The sequence below is a fragment of the Vanacampus margaritifer genome, chromosome 3 (genome assembly GCF_051991255.1).
Source record: "Vanacampus margaritifer isolate UIUO_Vmar chromosome 3, RoL_Vmar_1.0, whole genome shotgun sequence".
Lineage (NCBI taxonomy): Eukaryota > Metazoa > Chordata > Actinopteri > Syngnathiformes > Syngnathidae > Vanacampus > Vanacampus margaritifer.
This window is the reverse complement of record NC_135434.1, coordinates 5309157-5328122: the sequence shown is the minus strand read 5'-3', so window position 1 is coordinate 5328122 and position 18966 is coordinate 5309157. Positions and strand designations below refer to the sequence as shown.

Here is an 18966-nt window from a genome sequence, read left to right as displayed (position 1 = left end):
TTAATTCACGATATATGTTAATAATTAGTAAGTTATGTCTTCAATATAACCATAACATTGCTGGCAAATAAGTCATTTAACTGCGGTTTGATTTGCGGCATTCAGCTCGTGACAGGATGAAAACGTGGGAGCAACCCAGCACGTCGACTTTATCTTGGTCAATCGTTGCTTCCAAGAAAACCACAATGAGTTATTTGTGGGAAACATCCTTTCCCCCGTCGCTGCTTTGTGACTCAACATGAATAAGGTGGAAGCAGTACAAAGCAAAGGGGAATGGTGCTTTCCTCCGAGGTTATGAGCGCAAAACCTCTTGTTGAGTCACAGACACGTTTCCAAACCAAACAGGACTCAGGGTTGCCTTACATCCAAAAAAACGAGTTTCAGAGCCCTCCGCTTTGAGTCTCTGAACGCTCTCCAGCACACCTTGCAAGCTCCACATCACCACCTCAGACTTGGAGCGCACTCCGGAGCAATCATTGCGTTGTAAAGACGAGAGCACTTAAAGCAGCCCCTCATTACGAAGCCGTCTTGAGGTCGACTGGAGAATGTCGCCCCACCTTCTGTTCGTTTAACATCAACAACATCCTTTGTGATAGCCCGGGAGCCGAGTGCTTTGCTTGGCATCGGGTCACACTCGGGGAGATATTTTTAGGCCATCCTGTATGAATTAGGTTGTGTTCAGTGTTTCTCTCTGTGGTACTGTTGAGATCTACCTGATTCTGGGGATGCCATTAGCCCTTCTAATAAAGGCCAGATTGTGGGAAAACTGGCAGTTAATGTGACTGGGCTGTGGCTTGCTGACAGACGGTCCCACCAGCGGCGCGGGACAGAGGCTGCTCCATTTTCCTATCCGCGGGAGAGACGCTATCAGCTGTCTCAGTGCTGCAGACGCTTTTGCTTGTATTCTTGTCCCTTGGGGGATTTAAAAGCCTTCCGTCTTATGCGACAAGATTCAATGACTCCATGTTGAGTATGAGTCCATTCAATGGTTCTGTGGCAAAGGGTGACACAACGGTAACACAAAGTTAGTCATAAGTCGAGATAGCGCTTGAAGTCACCGATGAACGAGGACGGTCTTATCATACGATCTTCTGAGCCTTTACACGAGATTGTATTTAGGTAAAACAGATAAAACCAGTGCTGTGGTTGTGTTCTGGAGAGTTTCTTTGGAAATATATCGTTTACATCTCAACGCGAAGGCCCAACATACAAAGAGCTTCACTGTCGCGCACTGTCGTTTGAGTTTTGCAACTGGTTTTCATATGTGACCAACTATTGCCAACTACCATATTTTCACGACCGCAGTATTAAAAGGCGCAGTCTCAGTTCCAGTTCAGTATTTAAGACACACATAAGGCGCACCACATTAGACAGCGTAGTAGTTCGACTGGACAGGTTGTCATGACTGGACTGGTCGCCGTGACAGGACAGAACTGGGCGTTGTGACTGGACAGGACGTGACTAGACTGGTTGTCAGGATTGGACATTGCGACTAGACAGGGCGTGACTGGACTGGTCGTTGCGACTGGACAGGACAATGTGACTTACAGTGACAGGGCGTGACTAGACTGGAACAAGCGTAACGTGACAGGACCATGACTTGGCTGTGACGATGACTTGACTGCGAAGATGACTTGGCTGTGACGAAGACCTGGTTGTGACGAAGACCTGGTTGTGATGAAGACTTGGCTGTGACGATGACTTGGCTGTGACGAAGACCTGGTTGTGACGAAGACCTGGTTGTGATGAAGACTTGGCTGTGACGATGACTTGGTTGTGACGATGACTTGACTGCAAAGATGACTTGGCTGTGACGAAGACCTGGTTGTGACGAAGACCTGGTTGTGATGAAGACTTGGCTGTGACGATGACTTGGCTGTGACGAAGACCTGGTTGTGACGAAGACCTGGTTGTGATGAAGACTTGGCTGTGACGATGACTTGGCTGTGACGATGACTTGGCTTTGACGAAGACCTGGTTGTGATGAAGACCTGGTTGTGATGAAGACTTGGCTGTGACGATGACTTGGCTGCGATGATGACTTGGCTGTGCCGAAGACTTGGCTTTGACGAAGACCTGGTTGTGATGAAGACCTGGTTGTGATGAAGACTTGGCTGTGACGATGAATTGGCTGCGATGATGACTTGGCTGTGCCGAAGACTTGGCTTTGACGAACACCTGGTTGTGATGAAGACCTGGTTGTGATGAAGACTTGGCTGTGACGATGACTTGGCTGCGATGATGACTTGGCTGTGCCGAAGACTTGGCTTTGACGAAGACCTGGTTGTGATGAAGACCTGGTTGTGATGAAGACTTGGCTGTGACGATGACTTGGCTGCGATGATGACTTGGCTGTGCCGAAGACTTGGCTTTGACGAAGACCTGGTTGTGATGAAGACCTGGTTGTGACGAAGACCTGGTTGTGATGAAGACTTGGCTGTGACGATGACTTGGCTGCGATGATGACTTGGCTGTGCCGAAGACTTGGCTTTGACGAAGACCTGGTTGTGACGAAGACCTGGTTGTGATGAAGACTCGGCTGTGACGATGACTTGGCTGCGATGATGACTTGGCTGTGCCGAAGATTTGGCTTTGACGAAGACCTGGTTGTGACGAAGACCTGGTTGTGATGAAGACTCGGCTGTGACGATGACTTGGCTGCGACGATGACTTGGCTGTGCCGAAGACTTGGATTTGACGAAGACCTGGTTGTGACGAAGACCTGGTTGTGATGAAGACTCGGCTGTGACGATGACTTGGCTGCGACGATGACTTGGCTTTAACGAAGACCTGGTTGTGATGAAGACCTGGTTGTGATGAAGACTCGGCTGTGACGAACACTTGGCTGCGATGATGACTTGGCTGTGCCGAAGACTTGGCTTTGACAAAGACCTGGTTGTGACGAAGACCTGGTTGTGATGAAGACTCGGCTGTGACGATGACTTGGCTGTGACGATGACTTGGCTGTGACGATGACTTGGCTGTGCCGAAGACTTGGCTTTGACGAAGACCTGGTTGTGACGAAGACCTGGTTGTGACGAAGACCTGGTTGTGACGAAGACTCGGCTGTGACGACGACTTGGCTGCAACGATGACTTGACTGTGACGAAGACTTGGCTGAGACTCACGAACTTCCACACATAACATCGACAATGCACCCACACCGACTGGACAAACGCAACAGACTAAATACACCAACACTATTGAGACGCACCTAAAGAAAGGGAAGACACACACAGGTGGACGTGGTTAGACATAATGAGACAAGGGAAGCAACCAGGAACACAAGACAAAAAACACCAACCACAGACAAAAACAACAAGAACACCCATAACAAACAAAAACCCAAGCCCCGCAGAACCGAAACGTGACACAATGCACATGAGGACTAAGTTAGAACTATATTTAGAATTCAACGGAGTGAACCACTACAACATGTGTGGCAGCAGTGTAGCATTAAAACGCTGCTTTTGGATAAGACCAGGCAGATAAGGGACAACACAACTAGATAAGATTCTCACTCAATTGTTTTCACGTAAATATGCTCTTTGGTTTCTAGATTGTTTATTGCCAAATGATTTCTTTTTATCCGCTTTGATCAGATCCGATCTGTGTTTGAAAATGCTCAATTGTGTCACCTTCATACATTTCGTCACCTTTTTCCTCTCCTGTCTTCTCATCTCAAACATGCTGACACTCGTTTGACGGGTTCTTCGGGGCCTGGCCCATTATCTCACTCATGAATTGTGAGATGTTCTCGCAGATTCCTACCGAGAAGAAAATAATCCAGAATGTGAGAGGAACATGAGATGGATGTCTCGGTTCCAAGCTACTGCACCGACTTGATCTAAACCGCTTGACATTTATAAGATGGCAATTCAGACGCAAGATGAAGAATTTTGTCCTAAAATGTAAAAGCGTACCCTCGGGAGACTTTTTCATTCAACCTTTTACTGGTTGATTTTTTTTTTTTGAAGTTGCTTAGTAACAGTTGTAGCAGGTGAAGACTACGGAGCCAGAACGTCCTGCCCCCGACATCCACAGCGGAGCTTGACCCCCATTGCAACAGCTGCTGTTGTTTAATTTCCTGAATAAATCAAGTCTTTTTTTAGAGCAGCTCCGGCGTGTTGGAATGGATTTCATTTAAATGTTCAAAGAAACCGTGGCATTTTCCATTTTCCATAATACACAAGTCATCGAAGTGTCCTGTCTGTGTACCGAAACTTGGTAGGAAGCCCGAGTGATTTGTTATGAGCTTTTCTGTCCTGTGTTGTTTAAGCACCATGGCGGGAATTAACCACACTTTTCAAAGCTAATTGGCACCAGTAGCTGTGTGACTTTGTGACTTTTTTTTGGGGGGGAATACACAAGAGAGAGAGAAAAAGTGGCGATTCACGTCACTGGATGATGTCAAAAACACATTGACTGCTGCTATAACTACAGCTGCTGTTTTTTCCACAGGATTCTCACAATTAGCATGGAGAATATCACAAGAAATTTGATTGTATTCCTTTCAAGTAATGGCTTGATTCATTATCTTTCGCCACAACGTGTGGCGATGGAAGCACTTCAGCGTGTTGTTGTTACCAGCAATAACATCAGATCACATTAGAGGATGGTTTGGTCCTGCAAATGCTGGTTTCACAAATATATCTGGGAAAGAAGGTTATAGAAACTGTTTACGATGGATGCAACACATTCTTTGTTTATTATTATTATTATTATTATTATGTCATTCAAAATGTTGGTGTTTTCCGCAGGTGAATATATATACAAAACTCTTTCCTGTGACCGTGACAATAAATTTGAGGGATGGGCGAGTACCGATACTAGCCTTATTTCAAAGGGATACTTGACTCATTGAGCCATTTTCAGCAGTAAAAATGTTGTCCAGAATTAATTTGATAACATTATTTTTCATTTTGTACAATTAATACCTTTAAAAACTAAATTTTTCCACTTGGTCAGCAAACTGAGACATGATTGGTCGTTACCTACTTCCTCAGCATAGGTGATGTCATCTTCAGTCAACAGTGGGATTTTTTTTTATTTTTTAAGTTATTATTTGTACATGAAAAAATAATGACGTTATCTAATTCTGGACAAAATATGATTTTTTTTTTTACTACTGAAAATGACTCAATGAGTCAAGTATCCCTTTAAGGTATTGGCATTCGCAACAGTGGCCGATATTAGTATCGGTCGTCCTCGAGTGGCGGTTTTGCAATCAGGAACTAGAAATGAGAAATTAGAAGAATAGAAATTGTCATATAATTTCATACAAATGTAAGGAAAATACTATATTGGGATACATAGGTCCTTTTTTTAAATTATCTGCCATTTTTTGGGGCAGGATTTTATGTACTAGTGGTATCGGTATCTGGTATCAGTGACTATTCAAGAGTTGAGTATCGGTCTAAAAAAAATGTGGTATCAAACATCCCTAATGAATGTCTGCCACATCATTTAAAGTACAACATTTAAATCCATTTACAAACAAAAGCGCTGAAGACAAAGTAAATACATCAAATGTAGCTGACTAAAATTACAGTGCAAGCAAAATTGATTTTTAGAAATGCTTTAAAAGAATCATCAAACTTAGGTATGGGAGCTTTTTTTTTTTTAACCATTAAAACTCAGGGCTGACTTGACATCTGTTGGCAGCTTATTCCATTTGTGAGCAGCATAACAGCTAAATGCTGCTTCACCGTGTTTACGTTGAACTCTGGGCTCCGCTAATTGACGTGACATGTTATTTGGCATCCCAAAATAATTCAAACTAAAGCTTTACTCGTACCAACTTCGGGTTAATACTTGGGCGGACCACCCAAGTAAACTGGCCACCACCCAAGTAGATTTCAAGAAAATGTAATAAAAAAAAATAAAAAATATATATATATATATAAAATCAACCAGATATACCACATATAAGATTTGCCGTCGCAAGTAGCAGGACCGAGAACAGATCACTATTATACAAAATACATAATATTCAGTTTTAAGAAGGAAAACAACAAAGTCCCGAGAAATCTTCACCACATAGCAACAGCGAGTTGAAGGAAAAAATCATCACATTGGAGCCGAAGCAAAAAAACTCGTCGACTGTGGCTGCGCAAGGACAAAATGTCGTCTAAGATTTAGATGTTTTGCCTCATTGGGAAAAATGAGTTCATGCTGGAAGACGAGCATTGATCTGTTCATCCGTCCAAGCAGTCAACAAAAAAAAAAAAAATCAACAAATATTTGGGGAAAGGCCGTTGCCTGGTTTAGTGAAAAACGCTGTGGCTTGAATCAAAATGTAAAGTTTGTTGCAAGCTGTAACCTTTTAATACTCACGTGTAGGTTAATAATCCACGTTAATAAAAACACACATTGACTATTCAACTTATGTGAATGCCGATATATTGTTTACAATGTCACTGATAATGCAAATTTCAGTAAGAAACACATGTAATAGTCTGTGTGCTTTAATTAAATGTAAAACAAAAAATAAAGTAGCATAGGTGGTCTATAAAAATGGACAAATGGATATCATTAAAACCACAATGAAAAATATTGCAGGTATGTCCTCCAATAATTGTGCGGCGATCGCTCCCATTTCCAAGACTTCTGCATATGGAGGCCGAGAAACAGAAATCTGGAACAATATTTTTTGGCTTTCCTGGCTTTTTGCAATGAACAATGTCTTGGTTCTATTCAACTAATTTTATCCACGAAAACACGGTATAAGTACATTTGGCAGCGAGTTATTTGTGTGTCTTGCTTGAAGCCCACTGCGAATAATAACAATATTACCTTCCTCAATTTTGTAAAATTACATGGCACCAAGTATAAGGTCCTTCATCTAAATGTGGTTGACTTTGGCTTTCGGTGGACATGCTTTGGCAGAACAAACTGTAATAGTTTGTTTTATGAATACACTTTTTCAGGACCCGGTGTCTTGAGAGGAGAAAAGTAGCAAGCGCATTGTGTGGGCAGCGAAAGCGAAGGGCAGTGTTAGAACAGGGGCAGCGGTCTGAATGCGTTCCTAAAAGTACAAGAATCTGTCAATCTGCTCTGTGAAAAAGAGTCTGCCCTGACAACTAATGAGATCCGATACAAAAAGATAATAATGCTCGTAACGAAGACTTGGCTGGCACAATGTGCAGCATTCGTTGCATTTCGGTCGGATTCATTTTCGGACAATGCAATTGTGTTTATTGTCTTTTGGAATTGTCTGTGTTTCAGACACTTATTGAGGTACGATTTTGGTGTTCTGTGTACAATACTGTACATTTTAGTTGAATATTTAACCGCAATCTCCGGATGTATGCGTAATGTTACAGAGGCTAACAATGATAACAAATATAGTTTTTAGTCGGGCTGAACACATAATAAAATTCAAAGCTACGTTGATATGTTGTAGAATGTCATTCTGGGGGGAGCAGGGGGGGGGGGGACTCCCTTATTTTAGTTAGTAGGTAGTAGGGGTGTGAATTGCCTAGTACCTGGCGATTCGATTCGTACCACGATTCATAGGTCACGATTCGATTCGATACCGATTAATCCCGATACGAATCTATAAATTGATGGTTGCGATTTAAAAAAATAAATAAATAAATTTTAACTCAAATTTAGAAAACACTAATCAGTAAACTTGTACATGTACACTGTAAGATTTGTATTTATTTATCTGAAAATTCCACGATTCATAGGTCACGATTCGATTCGATACCGATTAATCCCGATACGAATCTATAAATTGATGGTTGCGATTTTAAAAAAATAAAATAAAATTTTAACTCAAATTTAGAAAACACTAATCAGTAAACTTGTACATGTACACTGTAAGATTTGTATTTATTTATCTGAAAATTCAGGTTGCAGTCTGTTTCATGTTTGAACAGCACTGAAATAAAATATTAAGGCTTAATGTTCCATTAATATAAGATTTTTCTATGTTTAATGTGTAAATCCTAACCCTAATTAAGACGTTTTGTTGAATATTCCCATAAAAAATTGATGTTTAAAAATCGATTCGGCCGCATATATAAGTTAAGAACTCAAATTGAAATCGATAAATAAACTGTCTTTCATTTTAAATCATGGTTCATTAGCCTTTAATTTAGCGTATTATGTATTTATTTATTTATTTTTCTGCCCAATTTTTGGGGGTTTTGTTTTTTAACAGTCTTAGTTTTCTTTGCCCTGTAAAGTGTCCTTGGGTGTCTTAAAAGGCGCTGATTAATTAAATTTATTATTATTATTATTATTATTATTATTATTATTATTATTATTATTATTATTAAGACCTAAATTAAAAAAAAGAGGTTTTATGTGTAATAAATTTATATTAGTTTATTGCTTGAGTTTCCCCCCCAAAATAAATAAATAAATAAATAACATGAGGACATTAATTATTTTAAAAAAATCATTCAGCGCTCCTTTTTAGGAACAAAACATATTTCATTCCTGATCAATTCTTGGGCCTACAACAACATGAGTAAATTCGAAGTGAAACTTGGTATGAAAAGTTAGCAAACCACTGGTCTGTGTAATATCCTTCATTTAGCTGGCAACCAGTCTTAAGGTGTAGCTCGCGAAAGTATTTTTCGAGGTGCTGCTTGATGTAAAAATTCTAAGAAGCGGTGGTCTTCTCTGTCTTTTTCTAAGAAGCGGCGGTACAACACAATCATGTCACGTGTGGAAAATATTGTCTATCCGCCAATACAAGTAGAGTGCGAGTGCACATTTCTTATGTTGTGATAGTCCACCGCGCGCGTCACTCGCACCTGAGCGCTCCTTCCGTCCGCGTGACCCCATCTGTCTCCAGTTTGTCCCTCTCGCCGGGGCAGCCCACCCTCCCTCCGCCTGCCTCCGGATCTCGCCTGGGAGGAAGTGCAATGTTTTCACTGGGAAGTTCGGGATTAGCGGACCATTGCAGGATTTTCATTCCATCTCTTGGTGGCTGCACTCAGGAAAGGAAGCCCTGGCTTTTTTTTTTTTTCTTACGTAAGTCAGCAAAGGGCCTGTGTGGATTCATGAGCTTTATCTCCCACCCAAAAAAAAAAGTCAAGCTGACTGTATCGCCGACAATTACAGTACAGCGTGTCCGCGGCGTGCCGTTCCCATTTCCCAGCAGTTCAATTGTACATTGTTTGGAAGCTGGAGTGCATGTATGCATCCTCTCTTGGGACTTGAAGGGTGCCTTTATGTCAGAATACTGAGACGTAAGCATCCCGATGCTGATTTAATCTTCCGACAACTACTATGTAATCTACCCTGAGCTCATTCGCATCTTCCTTATCGTGTGTGTAGCATGGAATACACACGCAAGTGAAAATGAAAGACGGTGGCTTACTTCCTGTACTTTTTATTTATTTATTTATTTTTATTTTTTCTGGAGAGCTCTGTATTGTTCATTCAGTAATTTTACCGATTTGACATGTCATCATCATTGCTCTCTTTTTTATTATTATTTTTTTTTTAAAATTTTGATTTTGTTTTATTATTATTTTTTTGTATGTGGGTGAGTCTGTGTATGTGCGTGCGTGTGTGTATTCATTAGTTCACCTAAAACCTATTAAAAAATCTCCTACCGTTCACCTAAACCGAACACTTCCAGCCAGAGTCGTGAGGCCGTCAGGAGACCCGAGGAAGGACCAAAGAAAGGAAAGACTTCCTGTACTTTTTCTGGAGAGCTCAGTATTGTTCATTCGGTAATTTTAACGATTTGACATGTCATCATCATTGCTCTCTTTTTTAAATTTTTATTTATTTATTTATTTATTTATTTATTATTTTTTCAATTTTTTTCGAATTTTGTATGTGGGTGTGTATGTGCGTGCGTGTGAGTGCGTGTGTATTCATTAGTTCACCTAAAACCTATTAAAAAAAAAACATACCGTTCACCTAAACCGAACACTTCCAGCCAGAGTCGTGAGGCCGTTAGGAGACCAGAGGAAGGACCAAAGAAAAGAAAGGAAAGACTTCCTGTACTTTTTTCTTTTTTTTTCTGGAGAGCTCATTATTGTTCATTCGGTAATTTTACCGATTTGACATGTCATCATCATTGCTCTCTTTTTCTTATTTTTATTTTTTATTTTTTTATTTTGTATGTGGGTGTGTGTACGTGTATGTGCGTGTGTGTATTCATTAGTTCACCTAAAACCTATTAAAAAATCCCATACCGTTCACCTAAACCGAACACTTCCAGCCAGAGTCGTGAGGCCGTCAGGAGACCCGAGGAAGGACCAAAGGAAAGACTTCCTGTACTTTTTTTTTTTTCCTGGAGAGCTCAGTATTGTTCATTCGGTAATTTTAACGATTTGACATGTCATCATCATTGCTCTCTTTTTCTTATTTTTATTTTTATTTATTTTTTTTTATTTTTTTATTTTGTATGTGGGTGTGTGTATGTGTTCGTGCGTGTGAGTGTGTATTCATTAGTTCACCTAAAACCTATTAAAAAATCCCATACCGTTCACCTAAACCGAACACTTCCAGCCAGAGTCGTGAGGCCGTCAGGAGACCCGAGGAAGGACCAAAGAAAAGAAAGGAAAGACTTCCTGTACTTTTGTGACCCGGATGAGAAGTTGTTGACGAGCGTGCGGGTGCCAAGCGAGGAAAGGCGACATTAGTGACAAATCAGGAGAGGAGGAAGTCAATCAGCGCTACGAGAGGGAGCGGAAACAATACGTGTGTGACATGAAAGGAAAGCCAAGTGGGGAAAGTGGGAGTCAACACGGTGACAGTTAAGACGGGAATGTGGACGTGCCCGTGCTTGCGCTTGCACGTGCGTCCATTTGGGCATGGCGGGAATCTTTTGATTTGCATGCATGTGTATGTGTAGTTGTGTGTTTTGCACCTGGCTGGGCTAGTCGTGCGTCAACAGCGGTGAGCGGCGGTCGCGCAGCTCGGAGTGGTGCTAACCTTTAAGACAAAAGGCAGTGACGCTTGTGGGGCTTGCGCTAATCCTGTGACGAAAGCGTTTTGAATGTCATGTATTCTTCTGGCCCGCCGTCAAAATCTGATTTAAAAGTTGACTTGACACACGTCGCTTGGACAACCGCTGAGCGAGGGTGAGGTGTGAGTGCATTTTGGTCAATAAGAACACAGTCAACCCCCCCCCCCCCCCCCCCCACCACCACCACCACCACCCCGTAGAACTATTTGGAGTTCAAGCTGTGGCAACTGGCCCGTAGAGGGCGCTAAGGCACCTCTCCACCATCCCCACGCTACTTTAAAAAAGACAAAGAAAAAAATACATGTCAATGAAACAATACATTTACAATATTATTTTTCCACACCAACTGTTACTTCAGAGAAATAAGAGTGAGCCAGGACAAAAGAAAATGTCCAAAATTTGGGATCATTTCGCACTTAAAAATAAGTGAACTAAAATGCAACGTGCACAACTGACTTCATTTACACAAGTGCACGTCAACGGTATCGTTAGTTAGCCAATTTATTTATACTAATTTATTTAAACCGACCACAGCTAGTTAGAACAAATCAATCATGGTTAACATAGACAGCCGCTACTGCACTACAAAAGTAACAAAAGCACATACACACATACTCCCAAGTGGCTAACGGTTAGCTGCTAAACAGCCAGCCAACTGTCATTCGCTGAAACCTTTCACACATAACCTTTTGAGAAGAGAACGTATCAGGAGAAGCTCGAGCGGTTCTGATTACCCGAGCATCGCAATTAACCAGTCGTCCCAAGACAAAAGGGTCTTTTCCCCGCACCTAGCCGGTTTAGCTAAAAGGCTAGGCTAACTGCAAAGCTAATGCTTCATTCTACTTTCCTTGCCTCCTTTTTCAGACAGCAGGATCTGGCCCAGCATGATTTACATCATAATCATGATAATATATACTGCATAGCTCTCCCGGAGAAAACACTACCAACCACCACGGAGTTCAAAATGTTCTGGAAACATATACCTCAAAAATCTAATAAAAAGTTAAGAATTTAAAGGATGAACTCCACAAATATGGTTTGCTTTTTTTGTGTGTGTGATATTTTGCGTTTTATGTGACGCTATACCACAGAAGGTACCAATGACGGGAAAAAAAAAGGAAACCTGGGATGATAACCATTCAACCAGAAATAAAAAATGATTGCAACACAAAAACGGTGTGGTTGCTCAGTTAACTCTGTGTTCCCAAAAAATAAACAAGAAAGGCGTTCAAAGTTGTAACGTAAAAATTGGAATCTTTCAAAAATAGTAGGGTGCCTTGGACTGAAAAAAATGTTTTTATGGCTTAATTGTTTTAAGGTTTGGCTTTTTTTTTTTTTTCAAATATTGTGTTTTGGTCTATAAGAATACATCCAAAAGGCCACAAAAACGCACAATTTAGAGGTAAGCTCAACTGTAAGCATTTAATCAAAAAGTAGATCAACTGTTGAATGACATGAAAATATAAACATGAAGAAAAATGACCTATGATGACCTAAAATGTTTAGCTTCAATGTGTTTCCTTGTATGATTAAATCTTAGTCCTCTTTTCAGCCTTTGAAAGCGTCACTTAGTGACTCATCAAAACGTTTGGAAAAAGAACAATTTCAACTATCAACAATCTCGTCATGTATCCAGCTACACCCTGAAGTTCACAGGAATGCCCGGAGCAAAAGTCCATCAGATGCCAACGCAGAGCATGCAAACTTCACATGATACTCCATCTAGATTCGGTTTTAAGCATTTATGCATGCAGCCGCGCCGCCGCTGACATCATCTGATCCGGTTCATCAACACTGGCAACAACAGAAATCCTACACCTGGAAGAGGCAACCCTTTCAAGCTGCGAACAGGACAAGTTTCGCTCCTCTTTCATGTGGGCGCGCGGTTGTCGGTCGAGATTTTGGGCAGGAGGTGATAAAATTGCTGCAGGGTGACAACACAAAAGGCCTTTTAACGTGCTCCGACACACCGCATAAGTGATGTACAAGGAAACGCTGGCACGGAAAGACAGTACACTTTTCGAGGTTCCTCGATGGAAAGTGTCCAAATGGACCCAGTTGAGGAGGGATGAGTCACACCGGCCTGGAGGTGATCAAGCCATTGGAGAGTTGTTGGGAACACTATATCCATAGGAACCTGCAACCCCTGAGGTCAACTGTCCTGTCTGCTTCTCAACTCCGTTTACTCAAATGGCAAAAAAAGTCCTGAGAGAGCAAGAATCAGCGCTCTGATTATTTAGGCCTGAATGTCCTTTTGTCTGGTACAAAAGGCCTTTAGATTGGACAACATCTACAGTGGATTATTATTATTTTTTTTACACAAACTCTATTGGAAACGTGTGATACACTAACATGCCATGAAATGAATGATGACAATGTGCCTGACCCGTGGGCGGGTGCGCAGTCCTTGACAAAAGATGCTGAAGTCCAGATGACGCCCAGTCACCTTCCGTACCGTACATGTGGCTTATATTTATTTCCAAGCGCTCCCTGTGACGTGCAGGCCAAAGACAATCAATCTTGTCTGGGGCCACGAGATTTCCAAGGTCCCTTAAACATGTCATAAGAACGTGATATTTTTTTTTAAAACAATGATTGATTTAGTCTTGATTCATGTGCACACAGCAGTAGCACAACTGTCATTGTTAGTAATGTTTTTTATGATGATGATGTATTAATTAAGTTAAGTAACAGTAAACTTCCCTATGACCAGCTATTTTTTTTTTTTTTTACATTTCTTTTGTTATGTACAGTTGTAATTAGCTAAGACTGTATAAATAAAGATGACTTGACTTGACTTGTTTTGTTGTGGGCCACCATTGATCTGAATTTATGACTGGATAGCCGATAAGCCAAGACGTTTGGCTGCCATGTTGCTCCTCCCAAGAAACGTTTCTCAGCATACGATCCTATACATTTACAGTATCTTAGTAGAAACAGCATGATTTATGATGTTTTAAATTTGTTAAACAAGAGGACTTCAGACTTTTTACAACTTGCCCTAAATACATGGATATTATATGCTTAATGATGTCTACGGGAAGAAACTTGTATATATATTTTTTTATAACTGTATTTTTTTTTTATAACTGTAATTCAACAAAAGATGCCTCTGCTAATTCTAATATTGGGGTCTAAGGAACTGAGCGCTAAAAAAAAAAAAGGGGGTCTTCAAAGCAGCACATACCATCCACTTGTTAACTTATATATTTTTTTAACTTGTTAAAAAATGGTGACCCCACCCCGCCCCCCCCCCCCCCCACCCCACCCCCCCCTCCCGGTCCTTTACTAACTGCCTACGAGCTGTAGATGTCGAATCTGTACGTATACCGTATAGTTTATAGTATACGGTAGTCTGCTCGCGAGATGGGAGGAGCAAGATGGCCGCCCTGTCGCTTCAACGGCTTGCACGGGCGTGCGTGTATGGGCTGTCCAGTCATATATTCAGATCAGTGTGGGCCACGCTCAACGACACACGCTGGGTGTAATTGCACTGCTGGCCACGAGATGGCAGCACACTGTTTTCCACTGTGCACATTTGAAAGAAGAAGATTGAAATCAGGAAGTAGGCGAACAGTATTTCAAGATCAGCCTAGTTTAGCTGTAGATTAATTTTTATAAGGAACGTCTTTGGGCATGATTATTGATGTATATTGTAAGATGATAAGTTAGTTCAGGAAAAACAGTTGAGTACTATTTACTGTAAGCACAGACAGATCTGTATTTGATACACCTTAACGCTATATGTTTGTCTTATCTATTGCAACTGCTCTCAATACGTTTTTTTTTTAAACATGTCTGTATTATTTTTTAAAATGTGTTTAAAGACCTTACAGAATCAACTGCCATTAATGCTATTTTCAAAAACATGCCCTAGGAGTTTTTAAATATGTCCATATCTCAGATTTCACTTATTGCGGCGCATCCCCTGTGATGGAGGGGGAGTTACTGTATATTAAATGTTGATTAATAAGCTTATCAATTTTAGTAAAAGTGTTGCGGTGACTCATTTGTTAGCTAAAAACGACCAAGAAGGATATTTTTTTTTAGCCCTTTATCTAGCTCAGTAATTGACATTCACACTTTTTAGTTGATGATAAACATTCATATTCAAAATCTTGGCAAAGATGTGGCGGGCCCCACGTCATGACTGGGTTCACCTCAGGCCACCAAATGGCAAAATGCGCCCGTGGACCTGCGTGTGCGCACTTCTTGACAAAGAAGTCCAGATGACGCCGAGAGTCACCTTCTGTACTGTACACACGGTCCATAAATCCCAGCTGTGCCAGGGATGTGCAGGCCAAAGACAATCACTCTGGAGGTGCTGCCAGTGCTGCTCATTCTCAGCGTGAGTAAATGCGCCAGTTTTGCTTGGCATGCCATAAACAGCAGCAACATCAATTCCATTTTTGTAATAAGACTCCAGGATATCTTGTGGTCAACCAGCAAGGAACAGATATGCAAATGTCCATCCAAAAGGAGAACCTAATGCCGGCTTGGATTGATGGATTATGAATGTTTGAGTCATTTTCAAGAAAACTGGTGACTCCTTGACGGGTTGTTATCACGGGGAACGTTACACAAGCCAGGAATATTCCCTGTTTTTCAAACGGTAATACTTTTGACACTCGTGTTTTGTAATCGCTCTCACACAATTATCGTCGCAGCAAACAATTCAGCGGCTTGACGTGTGCAAGGCGAGTATGCACATGCATTTGCGCGTGTGTCATGTCCCTACATTGAAACCAGCCGCTGTTGTGATGGCGAGGTGAAAAGTTAGCGGCTGCCCAGCCCCGGCTACACAATGAAGACATCCTTGGAGATGGTCTTTGTTTACTGTCGGGTTGTCAGGGAGTCCTCCCAAGTCAGGCAATAAGGAAAAGGATTATTTGCTTTGGCAGCGCAAAAGGGATCTAATCAGATAACTGTGACATGTGAAAACACAGGCATCCAATTCTCTCCGTATCTGCGTCAGTTTCTGCTCACCTTTCCCCCTCTGACCTCGGGGACATTTATACAGACTATTTCTCAGGTTGGGGAAGCGTCAGAGTTTGTTCTTAGTAAGACTTCATACGAGAAATAACAGACTGTAATTAGTAGAGAATTGATTTATTTTGGAGGTAACTTGAGATGTATGACAAATATTGCTTTTTAAATAACAGACACTCTGAAGTTTGACAAATCAGGGAAAAAATATTCTGAAGTACAAAAAATTTAATTTCAGAAGTTTAAAATGTGTGGGATGTGTACTTTTGCATTTTCCTTTTTTTTTTTTTTTTTGTGGATAGTCGTAGTCGTTTATAAGCATTTAGTGGATAATAAACCAAAGAGGAAAATGTTAAAAAACAATTTTTTAAAAGCTTAGCTATTCATTTTATTATTACCAACTACTTGTGTGATTTATTTTGGACATACATAAGAATTAATTGTAATAAAATGTTATTTAAAACATTACCCAACACAGTATTATGACGTTGAAAGTTTGACTCCTGGAATAGATTATCTATATTTCCCAAAAGGGGAAAATAATAGCTGTCTGAACATAATATAGTCCTCCCTCAACCTTTTATACGAGTTTGTATTAAAGACACATTGGCCTGTGAGAGTCATGTCACTTTTAATTTTTTTGAACGCTTTTCTGCGGCTTTGTCATATAAACGTCATCCATTGCTACATGCGGTGCTGCTGACGAGTAATATTTCTACTTTTCTATTCTAGTACTATTACTGCCGCTCACATTCACTTTTCAATATGTAGTATCTTTTGATTGTTTGACAATCGCTGCAAATATAATATACTTTGTAGGCCTTCTCGTTGGCCTAAACATATGAGAAACACTGACCTACATTTACAACCAAAATTCTAATATTTATACCATGAAATCATATTGTTGCCAACAGTCTAATCTCTCTTTATGTGAATGTTTGATTTTTTTTTTTTTTTCACGGACCTCCTTCAAGAGAAAAAGGGAGCATGAAGGAAAAAAAACAGGATGACGGATAAGTAAAGTCCTCTTTTATTAAATAATTCAATCAAACAAAGTCTGTTTAAAATAAGCAAGCCATCCAATTTTAGGGAAATTCCCGAATCCTAAGTTTTCAATGCAGTCCGAAGAGGTTCCCATTGTGTCGCTGATATGGACCAATATCAATTATCTTTCGGGATCCTAGTTGCGTCTCTGATGTATTTTTTTTTTTTTTGTCCAATCAGATGTCAGTGTTGTGTGTTGCCATGTCAAGCTAATTTACTAATTAATTAAATTAAATAGTAAATTTTCAGCAATGTCAGCATTTTTTTTTTGTCCTCTGATTGGTTGGGGGGAGGGACTGTGTGGAGCAAACCATTTTTTAAAGCAATGGGGAGCTAGCTTTATTTTTTTTTTTGTAAAAAAAAAATATTGCTGTAATTCATACCAATACTGTTTTTTTGTTTTGTTTTATGTTGTTTGTTTAATAATTAATTAATTAATAATTTATTCTATTCCAATGAATTAACTCCAATGCCTTACTTCTCAATGTCAAATTGTTCGTTTCTCTCCAGGTCTGCACTTTCATCGTATTCCACGCTAAGCCGCGCACGGCACAATAAATCAAGCACCCAAGACGCCGGGAATTGTCATGTCTAATTTCCGCATCTCACGTCGTCGTAATGAAACACCGCTGGAGAGGAGCCAGGAAAGGTGAAGATTACACAGCGTGAGCCATTCACGCCACAAATCCCTCCCCCTCCGTGCCTTTGGGGTTTTCCACACCCTCCGTATCAGGAAGTATGGTGAGGGCTGAGGGATGACGGGAGTGTTGAGGTAACCATTATGCTAAGTGAGGCATCTCAGCCCCGCATTGTGCATTGTGGCCTCGACGTGACCATCCCACCGCAAAGACGAGCCGGTGAGTGAAGAAGTAACAAAGGCTGATTATTTCATGAGATGGAAAGTTTCCAGGGTGTGAATATTTTAGTGGAGGGATATCTGATAGCATGACACGTCTATAAATAGCTATACGGGATGACCATGAATACGTGATTGCTGTGTGATTAGAACGCAAATGAGTGTGTGCTGTTGTGGTTTTTCCCAACTGTGGAAATGTCCCTAGTTACGGTGAGGGCATTTAGACCATGTTTATTATAATGTATTAATTTTCATTATAGTTAGTTTTTATTTCGTTGAGTTTTTTTTAGGGAAGTAGTTAAAAAAAAAAAAGTGCACAATAAGTTTAACCCTGGCGAACCCAAGAACCCTTTTCTTCTTTGGAAAATTATGAATTATAAATTAAATGACTTCTATAAGTTCACTGAACACCAAAATATATGTTGTTTTTTTTCAATTTTAACCCTTTATTCCCTAATTTAGGATTAGGGCGAAATTTGACCCTTTTTGGGATTTAGGGGTATCATTTCAAAAAATCAGAATAACAAAAACTGTCAGTAAACTATTTAGAATTTAAGAAAATAATCAATCAAATACACAGCTACATTGAACAATATAATTTTTTTGTTTTATTTGTTGCATTTTAGAACTGGATTTTGAATGTACAAACACACTTTGGCCAATGGAAACAAGAACACAGGGACAAAATCACTGCTGGAAGAAAAAAAAAGGTCTTTGTTATTTGAGTAGCAGAATTTTGGGGGCCAAATTTGACCCCGTGGGTTCTCCAGGGTTAATTGAAAACTTGAAATTGTCCATCGGTGTGAATGTGAGCGTTAATATTAGTTTTTCTATTTGTGCCTTGCTTTTTTTTGGCTGGCGAGCAGTCCAGGGTGTGCCTCCTCCCAAAAACCTGCTGCTTGAAGAGGTTCCAGTTCAGCCGTGACCCAAAAAGAAGAAAGACAAGTGGTGCGCAAAATGGATGAATGGAAATGACTGTATTTACCCCATAGGGCAAAGCATGCCTTCAATTTTACCCTTTTAAATGAAATAACAAACAGCTTTGGTCGCTCTCAACTTTATTTGAGCTAAATCTGTAAATAACTTTCCAAGGCGTTTTTGGGTTCAGTCATTTCTGTTATCCAGCTTCATAGAT

At 40.5% G+C, this 18966-nt stretch overlaps 1 protein-coding gene across 8 annotated transcripts in view; it reads left to right on the top strand.

Annotated features, from left to right (window-relative positions):
* Positions 1 to 18966, top strand: part of rhobtb2a (Rho related BTB domain containing 2a) — a 62962-nt gene that overhangs the window by 23315 nt on the left and 20681 nt on the right. For 2 of the 8 annotated variants that reach the window (XM_077561643.1, XM_077561644.1), the window contains exons 1-2: positions 17661 to 17832; positions 18698 to 18779. The gene's annotated coding sequence lies outside the window, so the exon portion shown is untranslated. Of the gene's footprint in view, positions 1 to 17485; positions 17625 to 17660; positions 17833 to 18690; positions 18780 to 18966 lie in introns of those variants that run through there. The other 6 variants (XM_077561640.1, XM_077561636.1, XM_077561642.1 and 3 more) reach the window with 4 other exon arrangements.